Genomic DNA, 7,938 nt, shown 5'->3' on the forward strand with positions numbered 1-7,938 from the left:
GTTTCCATCCCGGATTAACTTAGAGGGATCTCTAAAAGGAGGGTTAGGGGAGTTTAAGATATTGGCAAGTGTCGTTTAGGGACATTGACCTGAATCAAAGGAGAGTTTCAAAGTAGAGGACTGATGGAATTGAGAGAAAGCATAGGAGTTAGTGAACTGATGGTCCCAGTGAAGTCAAAGACGGCTGTGGTGGGTAGACCTGAAAAGAGGAGTTACTAGCCATTGTGATCTTAGTGTAGAGTATTTGAATGAATGGTTATTAAAAAATTATGAGTGGTCATAAAGACAACAGTGTGACCATGGAAGTGGGTGCTGAGATGGAATGAAGAGTTCATGAAGAAAGAGGAAGTGAAGCAGTGCGGATATAATAATGGATAGGTTGTGATAGGAACCCTTAAGTCACCTGGCATAGTGGAAAGCGTTAGGGAGGAAATCAATGAGAAGTTGGTTGCCAGGACCTTCCAAGAATAAAAGGGGGTGAATTATACTGAGGGTAAGAGAAGGTTTTCTAGCTGAATGCAAGAGCCTTGAAGAGGCAGCATCATGTTGATATTGTTCCCTGAGTAAGGAGAATTTGAGGGATTGTGTGGGCGAGGTGTTCTTTCAAGGCCCAGAAAGCATCGTGGACGTCCCGCAGGGCCCCTGTCCTCTAGGAGTGCCCAGACCGTAGATGGCCACAGGGCGCCTGGGTTTCTCAGTCAGTTAAGTGTCCGACTTTGGTTCAGGTCATGAGCTCACGGTTCATGGGTTCGAGCCCCGCGTCGCGCTCTGTGCTGACTGCCAGCTCAGAGCCTGGAGCCTGTTTCAGATTCTGTGTCTCCCGCTGTCTCTGACCCTCCCCTGCTCACGCTGTTTCTCTCTCTCTCTCTCTCTAAGAAATAATTAAAACATTAAAAAAATTAAAAACTAGGAAATAGATGGCCTCATGAGCAATTCGAGACCGTTCACTGCAGTAGATGCTGCCTATAATGTATAATAGGGACGTGAAGGTCACAGGAGTTCCCTGTATCTGAAGGAGTCATCGGAAATTTTCTCAAGGAAGATTTTATCGGAACTGGATTTCATATAGCTCTTAAAATGGAGAAGGCAAGAAGGACATTATGAAAGGAATGATAGATTATATGACTTCTAATAATTATAGATGGAATTCAAACTCAAAATGATAGCATCCCATTGTACTAAGTACTGTTCTTACCATGTAGTTCTTCATTATTAGACTATTTCCATTGCTTGGCCGACCGTTCTGTGTTTTCCTTCTTAGAGTTCAACATTCTTGTCTAATCTCTCCTATGAAGACTCAAAATAAAGTGTGTTTGTCCTTGAATGAAGAGAGAACCTTTCTAATTTTGGTTTCATTCCTCAAAGGTTGTGAAGACGAGAAAAGACGTGAAGAGAATGCGAGTTCTGGTTCTCCGAAAACCTGTCAGGAGGGTTGGCAGACTCAGGTGAAAAAAGGTAGTCCCTTGAAGTCATGGTCCGAAGACTCATGAAAGGTCAGAAGTTGTTTTCATTCGTTATTTACAAAATCGGAGGGTGGGACCCGGAGGAGTCATTACGTGTCTTACTCATGCAGCACTTTCTTGAATACAGAGAAGGGATCTGAGTGGGATATAGTGTGCTGTGTCAGCCCATCTGTGCATGGTCTGGGCCACGTTCGCCTCAGATACACGATGATGTCTCCTGTTTTTGCACAGCTCTCCCTTTTGGCCTTTGCAGAATGAGAGTCCTTCAGAGATACTTCTGTGGTTTATGTGATTAGAAGTTATTTTAAGATGTTTGAGGTTTAATCGATGTAGTAATACATTGAATCAGTAGGTAAAATGTTCTATGATTTTATCCCCTGAATCGCTAATTAAGTTGAAATCTTTAGTTCCTTATGGAAGTGTTTATCAAAACATTGTTTTCCCCTTATTTGTTAATATTCTGTAACCTCGTTGTCCCTAACATTAGAGTAAACCTGTTACTTGTAGCTCTTATGTTTAATAGGAAGCATGAATAGCCTTCAGATAATTTTGTTCCCCCTTAGTTTCTTGTTCTTTCTATCATAAATAACCTTCTTTCCGATGGAACCAGCTATTTTCCTGTATTCCTGTAATTGCAGAGAAGAAAATTTTGTGGAATCACATTGTATCTAGCCTTCAATGCTACCTCATAAGCCTGTGTTACCTGAAATTCAATGTGCCATTCATCAGTTGATTAAAACATATTATTTGGCGTTCCCATTAAGGAATTAGAAGGCAAGCTGTCTCACAGTAGGAATAGTCATTAATACAGTGCCAGATGATGCTTATAATTTGCCAGATTCTTGGGTTTGTCGATGGAATTGGGGTATGTTAGGCAGTGGATGTGCAGGACAATGCAGGATGATAGTGTTCGTTAGTTATATTTATTATGCTCTTCTTAAAGATTTCTTTACAGAGGCTTCAACCAACCATGGGAAAGTAATTTCTATATTCGCGATAGGTAAGAACTTAAAATTGGAAAACTAATTCCCTGTGGACTTATTTTTTAATTTTTATCTATTTCTAGGAGAGAGAGAGACAGCGTGAGCAGGGGAGGGTCAGAGAGAGAGGGAGACATAGACTCTGAAATAGGCTCCAGGCTCTGAGCTGGCAGTCAGCACAAAGCCCGACGCGGGGCTCGAGCCCACTAACCGCGAGATCATGACCTCAGCGAAAGTCTTTAATATATTTATCACTCATACATTTGCATTAGGCTTTTATTTTTTCTACTGACATTGTGAGCCAATTTTAAAAAATGAGTTCATGTTTTGAGTTGCATTTTGATAGGCATGTGTTTACAAAGCAAGTATAGTTGCCTTTTTTTTTTCTTTTTGAGAAAAGATTTAAATAAGCTCTAGGGCCACCATTGTACCTGCATTTCTTAGTGCACACATTATGGCACAGATAGAGTCACTGTTGGCGAAAACCCTTTGGATAGAGTTCAATGTTATAAATGCTTTAGAATGGATTATCTTATAATCCTCTGTGTTTGCTGTAAATTTAACAATTTATCAAGGCATTAGGAGCACTTCAAAAGAGGTACTGATCTTATCTTTAGAAATGGAAAACACAATGCAAGAAGGAAGATGATGAATGCTAGTATCTGGAGCTGAAATCCACATAATCTTCCCCTTAAGGCAAAGGGAAATTTGCACTGCACAAGTGTTAGGGTGGTCAAGCACCTGTAAAGACAGCTAAGTGTAGGTCAACACAAAGGAAGAAGAGTGAAAGACAAAAGGTGAATGGGCCCATGAGATAAGGAGTTGACATTGATTATTAAATGAGATGCTTGAAGAAATATTATGAGATTGAAGGGGATATTGCATTGCATAAAGATTTAGAGTTAGAAATCCCAGATTTGAGGAAAATTGTTTACCGCCTATTTTTGAGGGTTTTTTTTTCCCCGTGTGTGTGTGTGTGTGTGTGTGTTTCGTAGAAAATAGAAGGAATAATTTTGTTGCAATGATTATACAGATAATGATTTGCATCATGCTTTTTTCTAGGTTGGGGGTGGCACAGTTGAGAGGATTGGTTTCAAGCCATTCATTACTTACTGATGGGCCAATGGGAAGGTTGAAGTTCTGGAGCATTTACTGTGCTGTAAATATTTATATTTCACATTTTTAGTTATTTCTCAGCTCTTCATAAACTGTCACTGCATTTTTTTTTCTTAATCCATGTGAGTCATCTCAAATCCGTTGTGTCTTTTCATTTGACACCAAATGCCCTTTTCTCTTTTCCTTTGATTGGAAACTCACTAAAACTTAGGAACGCAAGGTATCATGAGATCTGCAAAAGAAAGCTCTCTTTCATCTTTTCTCCAAAGTTTTATGAAAGTATTGGCTTGGGCCAGATGGAAAATCCATGGAAATGAACAAGTGAACGAAGCGATTGTGAAACTGTAATTATCTTCGGAGGAGATAACTCGTGCTGTTTCATCGGAAGTCAGAAGAAAATAATAGGCAAAATGTATTGCAGAAAGTGAAGCAACACATATGTGGAGATTATGTTAATGAGAAATAATCATTTTAAGATGCGGGGTTTTTATTTTTATTTGACTCTTTGAATTTCCTTTTTGGTTTCAATGTTAGCTATCCCTTGTTCCATTTCTTTTCTATTCTTAAGCTCTTGGTGAAAGAAGATCGTGCAAAGGGTATGAATTTTAATGTTTTCAATCTTATAAGACAGGTGATATAAACATACTATTTTTTTTATGACTGGCAGTCCAGGACCTTCCTTTTAAGTAGAATATCCCTTGGGAAAGTAGATATGCCATTTTTCTTCCTAGAATGATAGAGTATATGGCTCTGAGGGCATTAGTGGAGATCATTGGTAAGTCTTATTCATCCTTGTCATTGCCAAAACCCCATAGTCTTGACGCACTTCCACTTCCATGTTCTCTGATCAAATCCTTAGAAAGAAACATGTATTATGATCATTTCATGTGGATTTCAGATTTTCTGCCTGGAAGAAGACATCTTATGTATAGGATTCTTCTCCTTGCAAAATCTACTTGCTACTCTTAAAATACTTTCCTTCACTTTTTCTATGTATCTTATAAAAGGAACGGAATCTTTTGGGAAAAGAATGGCTTGAAGCAGTGGCTAAGAAGGATGCAGTCAGAACATTTATTCTTTCTTCTCTCCATGGAGATTCACGCTCAGTCACATCACTTAGAGTTCACTGATATATTTATCGTTATAAAATTTCAATTATGAATGTCAGAAATGAATCCGGTGTGACTTGCTCTGTATCATCTTTCAGGCTACTTTTTGAAGAAACGATTCTATTGGCTGTCAAGGAACAGGACTTCTTCCAAAACTCATTTGAAGAGAAGGTATAACGAAAAACGACATCAGGTTCAATTACTTGAAGAGGCTGCAACAGGTTTGGTTTTAGAGAGCACTTTTTTGTTTGTTTGGGTGATTGCTTTGGTGTGGGCTAGTTCACATCCCACAGTTTTGCCTGTGCTAGGAACTGATCCTGAAGCCAGGTGTCCATAGTAGATTCACTACATATTCGAATTGATTTATCTTCTCTTTAGATGTACTCTTTGAAAAATTACGGGGAAGGTCAGTTGAAGCGTGATCAAGCAGTACATTGGAATTATCCTTTCAAAAGAAATGATTAAGTGGTTAAAGGAGGCACTTTTTTTAAAAAAAATATTTTTCATTTATTTCTACGAGAGAGAGAGAGAGGCAGCGTGAGCAGGGGAGGGCCAGAGAGAGAGAGGGGGATACAGACCCCGAAAATGGCTCCAGGCTCTGAGCTGGCAGTCAGCACACAGCCCGACGCGGGGCATGAACCCACAAACCGAGAGGTCATGACCTAAGTGAACGTCGGACGCTTAACCGACCGAGCCACCCAGGCGCCCCAGGCATCATTTCTCATGCCCACCGCATAGAACTTGATTTCACCTCTGAGGGACCACGCAGACAATGTGCAAGGTGATAGCTGTCTACAGCAAGATCATGAATCTTTCTGCGTCTTTTCTTAAAGGTTTTCTCCCACATCATGGACGTTGTAATGGAAATGGGCCAGTTAAGCAGAAGAGTGGAATCATGCTCTGGACATGAATTACGCATTAGTAACGTGGCAAGAACGAATGCCTTTTGGTAGTGAGTATAATGAGTGTTACTAACCATTCGGAATGACAGCACCTTTCTTTCCACGAAGCCCAATAATGATCCATTGGGATCATAGTTAGAAGGAAGGGAAAGGTGAGGCTTATACAGTCAATAGCTGTAGCAATTCAGTCACCAGTGGGTATTCTAAGGTCTGTGCCCCTGGCTCTCTTTTGTTAACGGCCTCAAATGTTTTGGAAAAAAGGGAACACCAGCATTGGAGAACCAGCTTTTCCTCAGAGCATGCCTGAAAGGCTGGAATAAATCGACGGCCATATTGAAATCTAACCTCATCCACTGAAGCAAGAGAGACGAGTATGCTAAAATTTAGGTCCACGATGTCACTGGAAGAGTAGTGAAGCTCTAAATAGATGAGATCCATGGCCATCATTGCCTTCTGGATTGATACTGGAGGCCTTGATAGGGAAGGAAGTGAAACCCTGAAACATTCGAGCAGATAAGAGATGTTCAGCACAGTTGACTATACTAGGGTGGCAGGAACAGCCTGTGGTGAACACCCGCATCCACTTCCACTTTTGTGTTAGGAAAGTTTTGTGCGTTTGTTTCCATTGGCTTGTTTGTTTCAGTTTGTTTTGCTGGAAAACCTGGGAGTGATTAACTCCACTGATGAGCTAAGTGAGAGTATCTGCAGTCTCCCTTGGTAATCCATAAAGAGGCTCGCCTCTCCTGCAGTGGGAGAGAGCAGCATGTTGAGAATCCGATTAGGTCCTCGTTAGAAAAGAAGACAATTTCCAATACACGTTCAACTCTCAGCAAAAGCAGAATCTGTTGGCTACGGTCAGGACCTAAGCTGGGAAAGCATGGGGTCCACTTCCATCAAATGGGAATGTTTTATGTCCTCCCAAATCAAGAACTCTCATAGTCCTCTGGAGTCTTAGAGTGCACAGAATGATGTACCCTTTCTCTGTTAAGAGGTAGAATTTTCCTACTGCCCTTCCACAGTACAAATGCTTCTCTTCTGTAATTCATGGATGACACTCATGGTTAGTTTCCATTGCCCTTTCTGGCCACTAAGACCTTAAGGTAGGGTTGAGTTATCACCGAAGACATCCAGGAAAGTTCTAGGTCTAGTAAGGAAAACTATTCCACTACCCTGTAAAAACTGCAAAACATNATTCCTCTACCCTGTAAAATCTGCAAAACATACCCATCATGAATTGTCAGGACCCACCACAGTTTAAGTGGGATTGCATTCCGAGTGAACAACTCTCCTGGAATAAAGAAGTAAGCGTCTTGTTAAAGACCTCTGGAAGAACTTACGGCTCATGCTAAGAGAAGTCAATACGGTGGCATTGTCGTGGGACTTGGTGGGAGAAAGGAATAAAATGTTCAGTGACGTGGGCAAATGGAAACCTGTCAGAGGATGGTATTTAGGAAAAGACCAAGAAGATAGACTGGGGGTCACAAGGAACTACAGGAGTGACCGACACTTAAAACGAAANAAAAAAAAGGGAATGGAGGTTGCTGCCTCGGATCACTTAACCTCCATCAGCTGGTGGATGCAGTCATCACCCAGAGTGGTAGGATTAAGAGGGGTGGCCAGAGGGGTTTTGCTGCCGACAGTTATGGAGATGATGATCAGCGTATGTCATCCCTAGGGGAAAAATAGGTGGACCGCCAGCACAGCTCCTGTTTGGTTTGTACCAGCAGAAGAGGGTAGCGACGGACATCTTCAAGCTTTAGTGCTGGCTTTCAAATATAAAGTCCCCATTGCTTGTCAAGTTTGCAGACATGAGCTGCTGTTTCAACCCAGAACTCCCCTAAATGGTCATGATGCCAGAGAAGGAGGCTCGATGTAGGCCCACCAGCATGCACTCCCTCATACCAAGGCTCGCCTGACTGTCACCAGAGGGTACCATTGCTCAGGGATTCCTGTTGTCTGCTGCATGGAAAGTGGATGTATTGAATCCTGTCCATTCTGGAAAGGTCATAGATTGATTCCAATAGGAACAGACATATTCTGAAGATGCAATTGCTTTTTGTCCTCGCTGGGCTCCAATTCCCACCATTTTTCAAACAGGGTGCTTCGTGTTTGGTTTCCCAACATGGGGTATTCCATATCAAAATGGACAAAGGGATCCTTTTTCTCTCAGTGGAAGGGTGGAAGTGCATCCAGGAAGGGATGCATGGAAGAGATCCCCAGGACTATGGGATCTCCCTTTGGTACCACCTACTGCACCCCTCAGATGTCCTGTTGCTAGAGTCCTGTGATATCGAACCAAAGCAACAATGAAAGTGCCACCTTATGGGCAACACTCTGCAAGCTTATGGAATCCTTCCTCCAGGATGCA

The 7,938-nt window shown here is 41.7% G+C and overlaps 1 long non-coding RNA gene across 1 annotated transcript; it reads left to right on the forward strand.

Annotated features, from left to right (window-relative positions):
- Positions 1-1,365: 1,365 nt before the first annotated feature.
- On the forward strand, positions 1,366-6,648 carry LOC144238471 (uncharacterized). Its single transcript, XR_013337134.1, has 5 exons — positions 1,366-1,455; positions 2,407-2,463; positions 3,506-3,602; positions 4,767-4,889; positions 5,502-6,648. It is a non-coding gene; the product is annotated as an uncharacterized LOC144238471 (long non-coding RNA).
- The last annotated feature ends 1,290 nt before the right edge of the window (positions 6,649-7,938 follow it).

This window comes from Crocuta crocuta, unplaced genomic scaffold, assembly GCF_008692635.1.
Source record: "Crocuta crocuta isolate KB4526 unplaced genomic scaffold, BGI_CrCroc_1.0 scaffold6438, whole genome shotgun sequence".
NCBI classification, from domain to species: Eukaryota; Metazoa; Chordata; class Mammalia; order Carnivora; family Hyaenidae; genus Crocuta; species Crocuta crocuta.